This window comes from Parasteatoda tepidariorum, chromosome 2 (assembly GCF_982258835.1).
Source record: "Parasteatoda tepidariorum strain Cologne lab strain chromosome 2, Ptep-v5.0, whole genome shotgun sequence".
Lineage (NCBI taxonomy): Eukaryota > Metazoa > Arthropoda > Arachnida > Araneae > Theridiidae > Parasteatoda > Parasteatoda tepidariorum.
In genome coordinates, this window is record NC_141756.1 from 90,769,441 (window position 1) to 90,788,968 (window position 19,528).

A 19,528-nucleotide genomic window follows, 5' to 3' on the forward strand; every position below is an offset into this window, starting at 1 on the left:
TAAATAATTTTTTGCATGATAACTACACTTCTGTGCTTAAAAATGTAATAAGTTTACCTGAACTCTAAAAATTGTGGTAGCTACGCAATAAAAATTATTTTGCAGTGTAGATCATGCTGCCAATGCAGTTGATAATGTTATGTAATTCCAGTTCAATAAAAAAAAAATTATCTTAAGGAAAAATGAAAAGTTTTTTACGTTTCTTAAAGTTTTTTGTCAGAGACCTTTAAAGTAAAGGAATAATGTTTTTAATGAATATAACAAGTTAAGCTAAAACATTTTCATAAATCATTTCCTCTAAATACTATGCCATAGCATAAAGAGAGGGGGAGAGAGAGAAAGAACTGAAAATATACTGTTCATATAATTAGCAATTACTAAACACGGAATTAACTGATTAATCTTTCTATGATTGAAAAAGAAATAAAAGCTACATAATGAAAATTAATAGAATAAAAATTAATGAAATAAATTAAAAATGAACATTTCTTTAGATGAAAACGTTTCTTTTAATCAAAATTCAAGCATTATCAAAACATAATAAATTGTATTAATATTGTTAGGATACAATCATGCATGTATCGTAACTTTCTAAGAATGACAAAAAAATAGTTAAAATCCTTTTATTATTCAAAATTAAAACATTTAATAGTAAAAATTGATAATTCTGTCTTCCCATTCATTTGATTCTTTTCTGTATATTAAATACATATTTTTTTAATTAAAAACAATAGCTTGAATCATGTATGTTTAAGCTGATAAAATTACCCTGTTGTTAAAGAGTTTTCTGATGATCCAAAAATTTATTTTCATTCAATTTTTACATTAAGTAAAAAATAAATCCCGTAAATTAGTCCAGTAATTAATAAGTTCATTCTCTGTTATCATTCCGCAATTATTAGTAAGTTATATTAGAAGTTACTTTGTAATGAGTATACTGTCTCTAAGCTTATTTTCATTCAATCTTGAACGTAGTCTCTTAATGCTTAGTTAAAATCCTAAAAAATTAGTCCATTAATTGAAAAGTTACAAATCAGAAATATTATTATGTGACAAGACTCATAAGCTGTAAAAAGAAGGCATTTCGAGAATCGAGGGTGGCAGAGTATAGCTTGGTTAGTAGGGCGTGGGATACCTGTCCAAGAGGTCCTGAGTTCGATCCCCGCCGTCCGAAGACTCCCTGTGTAGTAAATGGTGACTGATGCACGTTAAATCTGTCGAGTCGCAAAGTCCTCCATGTTTCAATAACAAAATCTAACCTCTAGGGGTACTGAACTGGAAATTGATCGTTCTCTGGTTCAGGTCAAAATTACGATCTGTGGATGTATGAATGGGTCAACCCTATAAGACGGGCTGTGACTGAGGTCGTATTCCTGGCCATAGATGGCGTCACTGAATAACAAGAAACGCACCCTCTGCCATAAATTCGCTTGGTTTCACCAAGCAAACTTGCAGGTTGTAGCATAAGAAACAACGACAATAACAACAGAATCGATGGTAAGACATAGAATTTGGAAAAGGAGATTGAAAAAAGTTCATAAAACATAAGGAACAAACAATCTACTATTACAACATTCTACATCAAAATCTAATACAATGTGAAAAGATTTTTATAATTTTCAATAACAAGTACTATCTAAAATATGCTCTATTTATTCATTATTTCATTTTGGGTTCAGATAACTTTATTTCAAAAAAAAATATTTTTTTATGCCGACATCATTAGTTCATACATCATTAGTTAACTACTATTAATTATTTATTTTGTTTTGAGACATGCTTTATCAACGTGATAATGAGGGCAAAATTTCCCCCAGTTCCCCCTTCTACCTTGGATTCTAGATAGATTCCATCTTTCTCCATCTTGGATTCTTGATAGATTTTTTAAACTTGTATTTTCTTGATATTTTTGAACTTACATTTTTTTTCTTGATATAGTATTATTAGACAGTCCAATATCTTAAAAAGAAAAAAAAAAAGTGGGAAAAAATGGTGTCGCTTTATCAGATTAGGAGGAATAGCTCTTGATAATTTTCAGAATTTCTATGAATTTTTCTTCAAAACTTTAGAGCAATAAAATAATGCGATTTGTGTGTTTTGAGTAAGTAATTTAAACCTACACGTTTCTCAGTTTTTTTTTTCTTTTCTATCTTATAAAATCTAATCTCATTGCAGCTTAAGCTTATGAAAAGCGATTTGGATGAGGCTAAAAATTTCTTTTAACGTTCATTGCACAAAAATAAAGATGCTTATTAAAAATCTAAAAATTAATGACCATTTGATTTTTAAATATCTTTCATAGACTTTTGATTGCAGAATTGTATTGGCTTAATGTTGTGAGGGAAAATTAATAGAGAATCTAAAATGGGACTGCGTCAAATTGTGATAGGATGATTGTCTCGTATTTTACATACATCGAGTGATACTACCATATAGATTAAACATCCAACATCTGTATAATTGTGAAAATTAAATAAAAGAAATTAAAAGCATATTTAGAATTTTCCCTCCCGTCTTCTCCCCTTCGATAGATAAGTTCGGTCGGAAGTGGAAGGGCCTCTTAATCGAATAACATGTGTTGGAACGGGATGATATTTTTTTAAGCGGGACCAAGAATTTTTGTTTCTGTGCTGTTCAGTTTTCATTCAATTTACGTAATTTCTTGACACGTTAAGTTAAGTTAAATGAGTTGAAATGTTTAAAAAAAATATTCCATTAATTAAGACGTTTAAGTAATTAATTAAGTGAAAAATATTATTCTGCTATAGTAATTACTAGTTGTATAAGCATGCTGTCCATAAGTTTTTTTTCATTCGATCTTGCACGTAGTCTCTTTATACTTACTTATTATGTTGTTGCTGTTGTCGTATGCCTGTTTAAGCAGTGGTGGTGTGATTGTTCCTGTTTTTCAGTGGCTCCATCTATGGCCAGGAATTTCCACGCTGCCACGCCATTCACACAACCACAACCCGTTTATAGGGCGGGTCACATTCTCACACATTCACACACAAAGGAGAAAGGACATAGAACACACAGAGAGAGAGAGAAAGAAACATCCATGTCTTGTCCGGGATTCGAACCCAGGACCTTTCTGATGCAATGACAGTTCCCTGCCCCCTACACTGGCCGGCCGGTACTTATTATGTTGAATAAAATAATTTGTTAATTATGAAGTGAACACTAAGCTAAAAAATATTCCATTAATTAAAAAGTCATACTAAGTTCAGAAATTGAAATTATCCCATTAATTATGAAGTTATAAGGTAAAAATATTATTCTGCAATAGTTGAAGTTTCCAGTTTTAGTAAGAATTTTTTCCGTAAGTTTATTTTTATTTTTATGTAAAATGTAGTTTTTCTAAACAAAGTTAAAACGATGTTGCTTGGTACAATGTATAAGCTTAATGTGTTATTAATTTATTTTTATGACTGTTTATCGCTAAACACAACTTTCTTTCATATTTACTATTCAATAAATGCCGAAATCAAAGCAAAAAGGAATATATTTTTTTATGTTATGTTTTTTTATTTCCAACAATGCGGAGAGGAAACTATTGTATCATCTGACAATCCCAGCTGTTTCCAATTAAGCGCCCTATCCCCTCGATAAAAGAACCAATAGCGCCATAAGTTTGTATAACCGTTATGCATCTTTGGTAACTGTATTTGAAAGAGATTATCCTTTGCATCGGATCACTTTTTCACTACTCTTACAATAATAACTCCCAATTTAATCTCTTACATGCATAATTATGATTTTTTTATTATTAAGATTTAAACACCATCAGTTTTAAATGTACAAAACTATTTTAATTATAAAAATAAATATCAAGATTTGAAAATTATATTGCTCGTCATGCTAAAAATTTTGATTTTTTATACTTTTGCGTCCGATCGGACATGTTAATATTTAATCAGAAAAGCTAAATTAACGCCCTCTCACTTTGCATGTTTTTTGACTATACATGATTTGTATAAAAACAACCAATGAGCTGTACACAACTGTTCCATCATTACTCATTCGAGCCTAATACTTCTTAGCTAATTATATTTAATGCTTCTTTGTTAGAAGTTCGTTAATATAGTTATCCGCAAGCAGTGGTGGTTCTGAGAATAGAGAGCTCACCTGAGGTGATCCCGGGTTCGAATCCCAGAGATGGTTGGTGGATACGAATTCGCACCAGGCTCGCACAAACCACATTACTGATATAAAATATCCTCAATGGCAGACGGATCGTAGGTAAGACTCTCCTCGCCGTCAGACTAAACGTGGGAGGTTTTCGTAGTTTTACTCTCCATGTAACGCAAATGTGGGTTAGTTCTATCAAAAAGTCCTCCACGAAGGCAATTGACTCCAAATACTTGATCCAGATGCCCTCTTGTCTTCTGGATTGGGTTCAAAATTACAAGATTACGGAATTGAGCATTAGTAGTCGTAAACTCAAAATTTAGGTCGGCTGTTCAACGATGTTTATAAAATGAAGTATAAAATATAGTTATCCACACCAAGGTGGCTCAGATAGGGATAGAGTGTTCGCCTACCAATAAGGATCTCCGGTTCGAATCGCAACAGTAGCTGGTTAATAAGAATTCTTCTTGCGCGTTGTACACATACAGTGCATGCGTAAAATACCTTCAGTGGTAGATGAATCATGGATTAGAATCCTTTCACCGTCGGGCTAATCGTTGGAGGTTTTCGTGGTTTTTCTCAGCATCTAACGCAAGTGTAGATTGGTTCAATCAAAAAGCTCTCCACGAAGGCTAGTTTGTCCCATTGCTCGTTCTAGGAGTTTCCTTACATTCTGGCTTTTGTTCGAAATTACAAGGCTACGGAGTTAAATATAGATAGTCGTAAATTCAGAATTTTGTCAGCAGTTCAACGCCGGTAATGAAATAAAATAAAATACAGTTATCTATAGTTATAACTATATGATTGAACTATAGTTTGTACTTCTTAATTATTTTTAGCATAATTCTTCTGATTTATACTTAAAATAAAAGTACTGGCAAGGATTAAATCTTGAGATTAATTAAAAATTAAATGTATGTTTTATCGAAAAACGTATCTATTTCGTAATGGTAAGTGACAGTTTTACAGTAAAAAGTATCTTTTTTAGAATTAAAAGTGTCTGCTTTACACTGCAAGTGTACATATTTGCTAGAAAATATCCGTTTTACAAAACAAAAAAAAGAAAGAAAAAAATCTGTTTTTTTTTAAAGGAAAGTATATTTTTTACAATTAACGGAGACTTACACATTTTTTTCTTGTGAGTGATCACAATTGTTGGAATATTTATTTTAATGTTAAAAAAAAATTATTGTAAATTGAATATATTTTATTACATTTCAATGAATTTATAGAATAATTTAATTATGCATTTCAATATTATCAAAACTACAGTAATTATAAATAACAACCAAAAAATAAATCGAATAATTATTGCAGTTATAATAATCTCTAGTATAAAATAATTTTTCATTGCTGGTCCTTTTTTAAATGCATTTATTTCTAAAAATCTAAACAACATTCACCTATAAATAATTATTCCAAAAAACTATAATCAAACTAAATTAAAATTGCATTTATAATCATTCTTTGGTTAACCAAATCTCATTAAGTTAACACAAACAAAACCCAAGTGTTAGAAAAGATTAAATAACAAGTCCAGCAAATACAACGAACATGGTAGGGGGTCATTGCTACGAGATGGAATTAAAGAGGGGGGAAACATGGAGGAGTAGAGAAGCGGGGGTAAGGAGCGTAGGGGAGGGGAGGGTTGAAAAAGAAACCATATGCTGCATAGTTGATGCTGATGAGCTCATAAAGACCTTACTTTAGGAGGATGGTTATTGTAAGTAGAGGAGAGAAGCCACGCCTCCTGCCGCAACAACCACCAATTGGGATACTTCTTTGTGTCAGATGATTTAGATGCCAAAGTTGGAAGAAAAGGTAACTCTAGACTAAAAGCTAATAAAAAGCTAATTTTGAGGAAAAAAGGAGAAAAATATTTTAAGCATTTCTTTGCAGCGGTTTCAAATTAGTGAATCCCACCTGGTTGAAAATGGCAAAGATGCAAAATGGAAAACGAATTTTTTTTTTTTTGAAAATTTGGATGATGATAATTTACAGATAGTAATTAATGAATAAAATAGTTATTATACAAAAAATATTATTAATTTAATAACCGTTTTAAAATTATAATTTAAAAAAAAAGTACTTATCTGTTACTAGGATCATGTGTTGATTGTTGAGTGCACTGAAAAAAATGTTGGTGTACAGTTTGTGTACAAATAGTGTACAGCCATTTAATTTGTGTACTGACAAATGAAATATAAACAAATAAAATATTTGCATATTTTATTTTTATGCTCGCTAGAATCAATTTGATGGTTTTATTGCAAAAACATTTCGTTTAAAATCAAACACATTTTTAGTAATATATGCGCACTGTTTCTTTCAAACAATTGTCAATTTGTCAATTTTATATCATTGTTTGCGCGGAAATTACAGTTCTGAAATTAAATATGTATTTAGCATATCTCAGCACCAAATATGATGGCAACTATATTAGATTCTCGATAATTTGAGGTGGATGGGACCTCGAACTTTCGAAAACTCGAACTATCTAAAACGTCAAATTTAATAAATATCTCAATATATGGAACTTAATCAATTTTTAAATTTTAGCATTGAATTGCAAAATATATCATATTTAAAGAAAATTTACTTACATTAGAGGATCAGGGAACATTTGCTGCATTAAACCAAGTTGCAATATTCATTATAATACTGCATCAGGTTAATTGAATTTTAAAATAATTGTCTTATGGTTGAACGCACTATTCATATTTCAAAGTTGAACATTAAATATCGTTTTTCAACGTTTAGTCGTAGTAATCGTCGTAAAATTAATCGTAGTAATTGTTCCACGTATTGTGTGTGCGTTTGTTATTATTTATTATTATTTAGCTCAGAATAATTAGAAACTCGAACGACCGAGACTCGAATTATCGAAACTGTACTGTATACACCAAAATATTAGATATATATACGGTGTGCTTTTCTGACATATCATCACTACAAACATAGTCCCTATAACCGGATAAGTGATAAATTTCAATATCGTGGTATATTCTAAAAACATATCGATGTATTAAAATATTGTTAACAATTTATAGCGATATTTTTCAATTTAACTGATTTGTATTATTTTCAAATTGTTCAATATTTCCTTGACTCAGATGAAATTTGTCTACACTCGCAATAATATCTTAGTCAATATTTATCGCTATGAAAATCTTTCGTGCTATTATATTCAGATTTTTTCAATATTATCGTATTCGTGCTATTATATTCTGATATTATCGTATTCAATAATAATAGTTATTTATAAAAATCACGATGTTGCAATATTTGATACACGTATGTGTATTATCTTATATGCATGAAGAAAAAAAATTAAAACGGGTCTTTTTTGTCAGATGAAACACAGGGAAATATTATTAGGGACTTAACACAGATGGTATTTAAGTATATTTTGGATAATTGTAGCAAAACCCTCTACCCCTCCCCCCTTGTTGCAAATTTTGCATCTACACTTTCTGCAAAATGAGCTAATAGTGTTAGGGCAAGATCTGCGAAGAAAAGTTTTAAAAAATAAACTATTATAAATAACGTAAAATTTGATAAGGTTTAATAAATATTTATTAGATTTTGTAAAAAGTTTGGAAAACAATTTTATACTTGACTCAAAAATTATTATACCACCAAACAAATGCTAGATTTTACTCACACAATTTGACGTTTTAAAATAGCAATCTTTTTTTTTTTTCGTTGATAATTTTTCAATTCTCTTCTCCTAGCCTTTACCTGTGGGCAGTACAGCCCATGGTAGGTCATAGTCTGCTACACAAAATTTCTCCAGACAGCTCTGCCCCTGACCTTGATCTGCCAGTAATTTTTCAATTTGAATATTCTAAAGGGAATTGGGTTATGGAAGTCCTTTTTTTTTTTTAAACTTATTATTATTATATTTTAAATTTATTTCTGTTTCTTGGTCCAGATTTGGATATTTTCTTTAGTAGGAGAGGGGAAAAAAGGCAATGGGGAGGGGAGTAAATTGTGACACATGATTCATATACCATAATGGAAATGATATCTAATCATTTTTAACAATAATATTTGTTTTTTGATATTTTAAGATCTAATAAAAACATAGCGTTAACCTTAGCCTTTCAAAACCTTTTAATTACAAATGGCAATCAAAATTGCTTTGATGCTTTTAATCTCGATGATAGATCCCTATAGTGATGCGTCATATATTTCACTTTATTTTTTACTAGGATTTTTAAAATCTATATTAATTGCAGTGATTGCCAAATACCCAATGCATACATGTGTTTAGAGCTAACTTATTTAAGCAAGCAACTTCGGAATATATGTTGAAATAAAATTTACTTGTATTGTTTAAACTTTTATTTACCGATGTCTGTCGTGATATGTTCAAAAGAGATTTTAAGGGCTTGGAACAATATAATGAAAAACCATATTTCTTAAAAAAAATTTCAGCAGGACGTTTATGATGAAAAAAAAAAACCTATGTAGGCAATAAAATAAAGTTTGTTTTAAAAAAGGGAAGAAAAGAAAAATTGTTGGCACTTATTTTTAAATTGTTACTTACGGGAATTTAAAAATAATCAATTTAAATTTCGGTCGGTATATTGGAATAAACAGTTCAATTGGGACATTCTTATGGGGGCTAAAGTGACGATGTGAAAATGGAACTTATCAGCCGTTTTGGTAGAACGGTCGTTGTGAAGGGGTGCACTAAAGAACGTAGACTTTGTAACTAAGTACTTGAATAAATAGAAGGAAAATTTTATATATGCATAAAAATTGAAAGGCTTGGAGCAATTTAATGTCAAGTCACATTTTCATATTGTTATGATATTTTTGCATCGTTTGAATTAAAATTTTCACCACAATGCTGAATTAAACTTTTGCTTCATTTAAATTGAATCACTTGAACAGTGACCGAATTTTTTAAAATTTAAAAAAGTGCCGTGATGACTTAGGGGATAGAGCGTTCAGCTTCCAATGGGGTGAACCGGGTTTGAATCCCAGCGATAGCTGGTCGATACAAATTGCGTACCCGGCTCGCACCGACCACAGTGCAGACGTAAAATATCCTCAGTGGTAGGCGGATCACGAATTAGATTCCACTTACCGTCTGGTTAACTGTGCGAGGATTTTCGTGGTTTTCATCTCCTTCTAACGCAACTGTGAGTTAGTTCCTTCAATATGCACATCTCGAAGGTTAGTTTGTTCCAATGCTTGATTCAGTAGTCCCCTCGTCTTTTGGGTCGAGTTCAAATTTACATTGATGGTAGTATATTCAAAATTGGTACTGCCGTTAAACGCCGATCGTAAAATAAAACATTTAAAGGACTTATATGAATTCATAAAAGTACTCCAAAACTAAGAACTATAAATTGGTTTAGGTTTTTTTTTTATACTATACTATACTGGTCGATAATTCTCGCCAAACTGGCGATTTTTTAAAATTTTAAAAAACCTTTGAAATATTTAAGTTACATGAACTCTCTGATTACCCTGTGCATACCAGATGGTATACCTAATTTAAAATTATAGCTCAGTCTCCAGTGTAAAAAAGCCTTTTAACTGTGACTCCTTAATTATTTCTTGGCGAAAAAGCTTCGAAAAATCACTGATTGAGATTGTTTTGTAATTATTTTAAATTGAATAACAATTATTTAAGGAAAAATTTCTCAGATGAGTAATAATCCGAAACCAAGCTTGCGAGAACTGAATAAGGATCCACCCAGCACATACATTAATTCTATCAACTCTAAACCTCAATAGATCATCGTCGTTTTAAAAGAAGTGTCATTCCATTTTTTTTGCTTCTTTTTTTTCTCCATCTCCTTGTGGCTTGTGTTTTTTGTCGCCGGGGGAATTATTAATCAATTGGACCTTACCCACACTCCCACAATCGTCCCCCACCTCCAAACGAGGGTGCAAATGAAATTAGGGGCGCAGTTTCCCGGCGATCCATCTACAGGACCTGACAGCCCAGGACTTTGAAAAGAATGGGACCCCCTGTGGCCCCATTCTCTTCCAAGGAACATTCCAGTGGAATAATATGTTTTTTGACGATCTATCCAAGGATCGTTTGGCAGTAGAGAAACTTTTCGCCTTGCCTCTCATCCAAATGAGAGGTTTCAGTGGAAGAGTAAATATTGAATAATCAACTTCCTGTCTGTAGGGAGGGTACTTAATAAAAAGAATCTTATCTTATTCCCGCTGATAAAACAATATATTACTTAGACACATAATTCTGTATAAAACTGTGATAAATAATTGATATTATTTGAGTATTTGTTGTAATAAAATGTTTTATGAATATTATTATATCGTATATTTCACAGCATGGAAACATTTAATGATTTAAAGAAAATTGACACGTTACAAAATACTAATTGCTTCATTTTTACTATGCTTTATTTTTTCTTTTAAAATAAAGTAGTTTTTTATTTTGAACTTTATTTATTATTATTTTTTTTAATAGAATGGTTTGCTAAGATTTTAATCTGTATTTTAACTTATATCATTAAATTATAGAATATTAAATTTGAGGGGAAGTATTTTTAAAATTAAATCTTTTAAAAGCAATTATTTTAGTTGAGATTTTTTTCGTAAATATGCCAATAAAAATGCTCTTAAACTGCATTCTTTCTGTGGAGTGCTCATATCAAAATTTAGTTTTATTTTAATGAGAAGACCTTAAAAATAAAATAAAATTAAATTAAATAAAAACCTCGATTTGTTTCATAGTTGAAGTAAAAAAAATTTCGTCATTTTCGATTACTTGAGCACTATTCTTATCGTCCTGATGACAACAAGAGAAAGATTAAATAACGTGTTTTCGTCTAGACGATGAGTGTCGAGTTCGAGCGCTTGAAACATGCTTCCAAGACATCAGTGTATACTTTCAGAGCACTGTCTCCTTCTAGTGGAATAATATATTTTTTGACGATCTATCCTCAGGTTTGAAACATGTTCCAACGGGTTTGAAGCATGTTTCCGAGTACATACACCCTTGTGCAAATTAATTGAAACAAACTTTTTTTTTCGTGTTTTTTAAAGAAGATGTTTTGGGGTTGTTTCGGTTACAATGGGGTTGGACCTTTGCAGCCTATTGACGGTATGATGCGCTCTGAGCAGTACATTACTATTCTGGGTAAAAAAGTTGTTCCAGAGTTGAAGAAACGATACCCTGATGGAACAGGGATTTTTCAACAGGATTTAGCTCCTTGCCATACGTCCAAAATTGTCAAGAAATTCAAGTCTGAGAATCAAATTGAGACATTGGAATGGCCAGGGAACTCTCCGGATATCAACCCTATTGAGAATCTCTGGGCCATATGCAAGAATCGCCTATTAAATATGGACTGTACAACTATGGAGAAGCTAATCACGGCGTTAATTCATGTGTGGTACAAGGACACAAATATTATAAATGACTGTAAAAAATTAGTGGAATCCATGCCGAATCGTGTCCAAATGTTAATAAAGTGTCGTGGAGATCATATTATGTACTAAAAATTTCTGAGTTTGTATAAATTTAAATAAAATAGCATTTTCTCTTAGTTTTCTGAATTTATTGAGTTTGTTTCAATTAATTTGCACAAGGGTGTGAGTGTATACTTTCAGAGCGCTGTGTCTTTCTAATGGAATAATATATTTTTTTGACGATCTATCCTCAGGTTTGAAACATGTTTCGAAGTACATAAGTGTATACTTTCAGAGCACTGTCTCTTTTTCGTGGAATAATATTCTTTTTGATGATCAATCCTCAGAAACTTTTCGTCTTGCCTCTTCCAAATGAGAGGTTTCAGTTGAATAAGCAATTGAATAATTAACTTCCTGTCTGTGGCGACAGGAATTAATAAAAAGAATATCATATTCTTGCTGATAAAACAATATATTTGGTTGCCATAAAATGATTTATGAAAGTTTTTATAACATTTTAACACAGCGTGGAAACATTTAAGGATTTATAGAAAATTGGCATACTACAAGATACTAATTATTTCACTTTTATTAAACTTGATTTTTATTTTAAACAATATTATTTTGAAATAAATTTTTTATAAATCGAGCGGTTTGATTTTAAATAGAAAAATTTAATTTCTATTTCAATTTAGTGTAGAGTAGAGGTTCCCAATTGATGTTCTTAGGGTTCCTTGGAGGATCATGAGAGTTAAGAGAATTAAGAAATTTTAGATCAGTTACAATTTTTGAAACCAGTCATTAAATTTATATTTAATTAGTGATTTCTTTATTTATTTAACATTTCTGACATTTTTATGAAATTATTTAATAAAAACGCCTATGAGGGAAGAAAAGTAAAATGAAAAAATTTATTTTCTATCAAATGAATACTGAAGAGGATACGCATTTATAAAAAATTGCATCAGCATTTCGCTACAATTAAAAATAATAATGAAGAAATATGAAATATTTTTATTTAAAGTTACAATTTTAAAAATAAATAACTCATATATTAGTTGATTTGATTCATCCTTGTCCTGATTATTGCAATTCAGTTTAATTTTCCTTCCTTTTCAGAGACACTAAATGAAAAAAAAAAATAAAAAAAGAAATTTCATTAGTTTCACGAAAATATTTCTACTTCTATACAGAAGCATAAATTAGAAAGAAAAATAAATTGGTCGTAAAATCATTCTGGTAGGACAGATAATAATCAATTTTCGTAACGAGTCTCCATTACTTCATTTCTGTGCCATAAATCAAGATGGGGGGGAATGTGATTTTCATGTGTTGAGTATGCGAGACAAAACAACCCCTAATTGAGTTAGCTCGGGCTTTGAGGAAAATGTAATAATCCGGGAGGACGAACAACGAATTATTCTCTACGAATATTGATAGGTTGGGGAGAACATTAAATGAAAGTTTTATTTCTCAATTAAATCACCATGGTTTATGAATAAATCGAGTTTATGAACTATCCGTCAATTAATATTAATAAACTCGATTAGAAATAGAATATGCAGTGAAAAAGCGTTAGTAGATTTGTTGTGTCATTGTTTAATACGCTTAACAATGTCCTTTTTTTTTTAATCGCGCATTAATTAGTTTTTACATTTTCTGTTGGAGTTTCATTCTTTCTTTCATTACTCTATTTTTTTTAAAAAAACTTTTTAATAAATAAATAAAATTTACGTACTATTTATCTATAAATTTCAATGTGTTTCATTATGAATAAAAAAAATGAGAAAAGATTCATTTTTTTGTCAATGTTTAAAGCAATTAGAAATGCTGCGTCGCTTTTTTTGAATCACGCAGAATTATTTTCTTCATGTTCTTATGTGAAATTTCGTTCTTCTCGCCAAGTGTTCTTTTATTTTTATATTTTTTTAAAAAAATAAATCGAGTTTATGAACGTTCCGTTCACTGATTTTTATAAACTCGATTATAATTAGAATATGGAGTGTTATGTAGTAAAAATTGTGATAAAATTTATTATTAGTGTGTCATCGATTAATACAATTAAGTGTTATTTCTTTTTTTCTGATTACGCAGCAACTATTCCTTCTTCTTCTAAAATAAAATTACGTTTTTCCTTTCAACACATTCCTTTATTAATTTTTATTTTTTTTGAATTTTTGTTAATAAATAAATTGAGTTTACGAGCGATTCATCTAATGATTTTTATAAACTCGTAGTGTATCATCTAGTTATGAAATTTATTATTGTTTCTTATTTTTTTAATTACGTAGCAAGTACTTTCGCCATTTTGTAAAACAAAAAATTACGTTTTTTTTTTATTCCCCTCATTTTTTTATTCATTTTTAATTTTTTTGAAAAAATATTTTTCTAAAATTTTTGTCTATAAATTTATTAAGTTTATGGGTGATCCATCTATGAATTTCCATAAACTTAAAAATAAATGGAATGTGCAGTAAAAGGAGTGACAATTTTTTTTTGTTTTGTTCCACCGTCAAATAATCAATGTACTTTCCATATGCCACGTAGTAATCATTACTACATATGGTTCTTGAAACAACATTTCGTACTTTCTTTCTTCGTGTTTCTTGTTATTTTTATTCATTTTAATAAATGAATCAAGTTTATGAGTTTTCATTTATTGATTTTTTTAGACTTATTGTTAGTAGCTTTGGCCAAGGTTAGTAGAAAGTGTCGTAAAAATGGCAAGAAAATATTCTTACTAAATCTTTTATCGTATCAATGTTTAATCAGTAATGCTCTGTCTCTTTTTGTTTATGTAGTAATTACATTGTTTATTTTTTGAAAAAAAATTTCATTCCTCCTTTTCTCAAACTTTTTTTTAAGTAAATGAATAGAGTTTCAAATTATTCATCTATTGATTTTTATAAACTCGATTAGGAATAAAATATGCAGTAAAAATTAAGACGTAAATGCAGTAAGAGGAGTGATTTTTTAATGAATATGAATAAGTGAATACAGTTTAAAAATTATTCATCTAATGATGTCTCTTAAACTTGATTAGTAATAAAATATGCAATAAAAAATGCGGACATAGATACAGTGAAATGCGCGATTTTTTGGTGAATATGAATAAGTGAATGTAGTTTAAAAATTATCTATCTATTGATTTCCATAAACTCGATTAGGAATAAAATATGCAGTAAAAATGCAGACATAAATGCAGTAAAAGCAGTGATTTTTTAATGAATATGAATAAGTGAATACAGTTTAAAAATTATTCATCTAATGATGTCTCTTAAACTTGATTAGTAATAAAATATGCAATAAACAATGCGGACATAGATACAGTGAAAAGCGCGATTTTTTGGTGAATATGACTAAGTGAATGTAGTTTAAAAATTGTCTATCTATTGATTTCCATAAACTCGATTAGGAATAAAATATGCAGTAAAAATGCAGACATAAATGCAGTAAAAAGCGTGATTTTTTTCTCGTAACTGATTAATAATAAATGAACATTGTTCTCCTTTTTTTGATCTGCAGCAATTTCTTCATCTTTTTGAAAAAGAAAAAAAAATTGTTCTTCCTTTCCTTTCACTGTTTTATTAATGTTTTTTTAGTAAACTAATCGAAGTCTTGATTTTAATGTTTTAATTAGTACATTAGAAAATCATGAAAAAAAAATCAAAACAAAAAAGTTTATTTTATACCTAGCTTATAATTTTTTTTTCCCTATTCCAATTTGAGAAGTTTTTTTCTTCTTCTTCCTTTGAAATAAGAAGTTTTTTGAAGAAGTATTTTTTTTTCTAAGGTAATTGGGAATTCAAATTTACTGTGAAATTTTTAGAAAGTAATGCAGGAAATTACATCAATAAAACTTATTACATACAGATTTCCATTCAATAAACTATTTTAATCGCTTTATTTTTATAAAGCAATAGCTGTATCCTATCAAATGTATAAAAATAAATCATTCCTTTCTTTAAAAAAGAAATATATATCTCTAATATCGAAGTTATAAATACTTATCCAGTAAAAAGTATTTTATGTGAAACTATAAAACTGAAAAATTAAATGCTTTTCGTATATAATATATAGTAGATACAGATGTTCAATTAATATATCGTAAAAATATCGATATTTCAAAATGTATTTTAACAATATAAGTAATTTATTGAATAGACCTGATGATATCACGATTTATCGAATGCGATATCTTGAGTATCACTCAAAAATTTACATAAGTAACAAAAATAGCTAGTTGAAATAAAACAGAATTGCGTTTTATCACAAAATATTGATATATCTTAACGATATCATGATACAGCGATTCCAATTCTATTGATAGTGTTTAGAAATTTCGTTTGGTAACGGAAATATTGACTAGTGTAGAAAAAGATTTAAGCTAGTCGAACTTCAATAATATCACGATAATTCTGAGATATCGATATTTTCTGGATATAAATGAGGATAATAGCAATAATTAGCAATAATTGAGGATTTAGCAATAATGCATCGCAAGAACGTTTTGAGTTCCCGTGTCATTTTTTTCCTCCCTTATATCGCAAATGGCTCACCTTTTTCTGTTTATGTTTCTAATCTTTTTTTTTCTTCACGCGAGTGACGAAAAATCAGTTTACACTACGTGTGAAGTTGAATTCTGTTCTTAGTCAAAACACAGGTTTTACCGATAAGGAAAAAGAACTCGATATCAGTTTTACGAGGGTGATGACAATTCGCGATAAGATTACGATTTTCTGCGTGTGAGTTTCAACGCATCAGACAGCATATACAGTAAAGTTAGCAGAGCTACGATTTTCAAACGTCTTCAGTTTTTAAAGTTTTTTTCATTCGAGATAAATACAGTGAAACTTTAAAAAAAGACGACATCTATGTAGGGACTTCCTCTATTTACGATCACTTTTGGAAGGCACTGAATTTTTGCCATAGACTTTGCTTTGAAAATCTTTAGAAGAAACCATCAATATCTGTCCTAGCAATTGGACAAATCTCTGCACCAAATGCGGATAAGGTCAAATAAGGAGACGTGAAAAGGTATCAAAACAAAAAAATATTAACAAAACAAGTAGATAAAAATGTATTCAAAATATTTGTGTGGGGCTCTTTTTAACGATCGCTTAAAGAGATTTACAACCTCATGTTGCAGTCAAAGTGCACTAAAGACTATGCAATCAATGATTTATTTTTACGGTTGAAAGTTAAATTTAAAAAACAAAATTTACAAAAAACTAAGCCTCTTAAACAAACATACATCTTCTCGTTTTTTAAAGCTAATTTTCATGATATGAAATTAAATGCGAATTTTAACAAAAAACTTAAATGTAGATTTATTTAAAATAGTTCTACCATTCATAATAAGTAAATTTGATGTTATTCATAATTATATTAGAAGGGATCTTTTTTTATTAACGCTGAATTTTAGGAGTAAACGAGTTGAATAACTCGGGTCTTGCCTCAATATCTTAAATACATCAGTTTCATTTGTTAAAAAAAGTGTTGTTGAATTCAGGTAATGAGAAAAAATGACCCAGTAGTCCGCACTTGGTGTTGAATAAAGCAGACGCTCTTTAGCAATTGTCCAGCTACCATTCCTATTTTTCGCTAAATGTGGGTTAGAATAATTAAAGATGCGTCGGACACGGATAACATCACATCATTCGATCAGAATTTTAGGACGCCAACACAAGTGGCATTTCCGCACCAAGGAAATAACACTGGCTAAAATTAAAATAATTTGTGAAAAATCCTGCGCCATCCATAACATTTTGAAGTCAATGAAGGTTACCCCTAAGAACGAACAACCTCCAATTAACGACGATTTTACTGTACGACGATTTACGACGAACAGAGAGTGGTCACTCCCAAGAAGTTTCAACACATTATTAAATTTTTGTACGTTTCTTTTACGATAGTGTAATTATTTTATTTATTAATTTTTTCGCGCGTGTTTTTGAAAGGAATCTACTCGATTATTCAGTTAAATTACCAGAAAAATCAGTTCCACCAGCATTCGAAAAAGCTATTTTTTTATTTATTTTGTAGTTATCTATAACCACTACCAGTGCCTGTTTTATCATAAGACCTGAGAGGACATTCCTGGGAGCCCCCTTATCGTTGAAAATTTCTTCTGACTTTTCCTTAAGCATTGTCTATTAGAGTTATAAGTTAACAAAAATTGTAATAAGTGTAAGATCAAATTTACTAATATCGTCATTTAATCATGTTATAAGTAATTTAAATCACATTGTAAACGTTATAGCTTTATAAATAAACAACAAGATTAGATTTTTTTTAATAAAAGTTATAACCAGAGAGCCTGTGCCTAGAGCCCCCGCTTCTCCAGAACAGGTTCTGTAGCTAGGCAAATGTAGCTAACTACAACCACTACTACTTCATTGCAAAATTAGTTAGCAACGACTACTTCGTAATAAGTGAAGTAATCAAAGCTTTTGAAATGTGTTCACTACTAATAATCTGCTTTTAGACGACAGAAAGTTTAAGGTTAGATCAAAGTTTAAGGTTAAACATTCAACTCCATTTTCTTATAGTTTTAATCTTTTTACAATTTTTAGCTCAGAACATAAAGGAACTGCTATTTAGCGTAGTGACCAACCCGCTTTTAAGTGAAAATAACCCGTGTTTTACCTGCAATGAGCAACTAATTTATTGATTAGAGCATTGGTCGTTATTTGCGAAAATGGGATCTATTTGGAGCTAAACTGTCATTTATTTATTCCCTAATTTTTTTACGACTTCAATAGTACTGCATTCCGATGTTTCACCGAATTACAGTTTTTAAAACATTACCCAAATTGATTTACCTCTGCTGACATTTTTAAATTCATTCAAACACTAATCCTTCAAGGCTTATACCACTTTCCAAATGTACTTATTCCACTTTCAAAAATAGCGGCACATACTTCAGGGACAAAATTTATTTTCTGCCATCTACTCGTAAAATAATATGTATCTTAGTCGTTAAATTATGATTTTGAAAACTCAGTAAACATTAACACTTTTTTTTTCATGACAATTGAAAATATGTAATAAATTTACAATTCTTCTGGTTCTATTCCTCTTTATTTCATGTAATTTTTTGGAACTAAAACTTTTTAATGAATTTTGTATTAAGTTAAAATGACTTTTCAAGAGCTCTCATATTTATTACAACTTGACAATTTTGATAACAGCACCCTGTTGTACAAAATGCCACTTACCATTTAGCTCAAATTATACGCTCACCACCAAAGCGCACTAGCCCACACCTCAGCATGGCATCTAGCAGAATAAAAAGTGTAAATATCAGCCTTCCAATTGCCAGAATGGAACACCTGGGGATGCACACAATCGTCCTGCCACGTCTGTCCTTTCATAAAACTGTCGTTATAGACCCCCCTATAACTGGAGGGTACAAGGGAGATGGAACAGGAGAACATTCTTCTTTTTTTACCATCCACCGCAATCAAGGTATTATTGTGTTTTCTGATCGAAAATTTCGAGAAAATTGGGTTTCTCTTCCCTTCGCCGAAGTCCCCCAAGTATGGTGATCTATGGGACTTTTCTGGATTTCGAAGGATTCCAAAAAGGTCAAAAGGGAAGGAGGAACGTCTGGTTCCGAAATGATTGAGTCTGAGTTATTTGTCAGGTTGAGGTTCGGAGAGAGATTTGTAGACGCATTCGTAGCGACCGTTTTCAAATTATTTTTGAAAAAAAAAAAAAATGCTTCTTAGCCTTTTTTATTTTTATTTTTACCTGGAAACTATACTTCAAAGTAAGATAAGATCGAAGGGTTTGGGTCATTTTTTCTCCCTCCCTTTCTATAGCTGATGCAGAAGGCATTTTTCATGATTTGAATGATCTGTTTGTTGTTATTTTTAAAAACAAAGTTGTGACAGTGCGTCTTTGTCATGCGCAGTTTCTGGAAGCACGCGTACATTTAGCCCCTACCCCCATATATTACACTTTTTATATATTCAAGAGAGAGAAAAAAATG

General features: G+C 30.3%; 2 long non-coding RNA genes across 5 annotated transcripts in view; one reads left to right on the forward strand and one right to left on the reverse strand.

Moving 5' to 3' along the window:
* Positions 1 to 19,528, forward strand: part of LOC122270466 (uncharacterized) — a 112,428-nt gene that overhangs the window by 62,176 nt on the left and 30,724 nt on the right. The gene's annotated exons all lie outside the window — the stretch shown is intronic.
* On the reverse strand, positions 12,527 to 19,107 carry LOC139425092 (uncharacterized). The gene is made up of 2 exons (XR_011636287.2): positions 18,753 to 19,107; positions 12,527 to 12,656 (listed from the first exon to the last, which is right to left on the reverse strand). It is a non-coding gene; the product is annotated as an uncharacterized LOC139425092 (long non-coding RNA).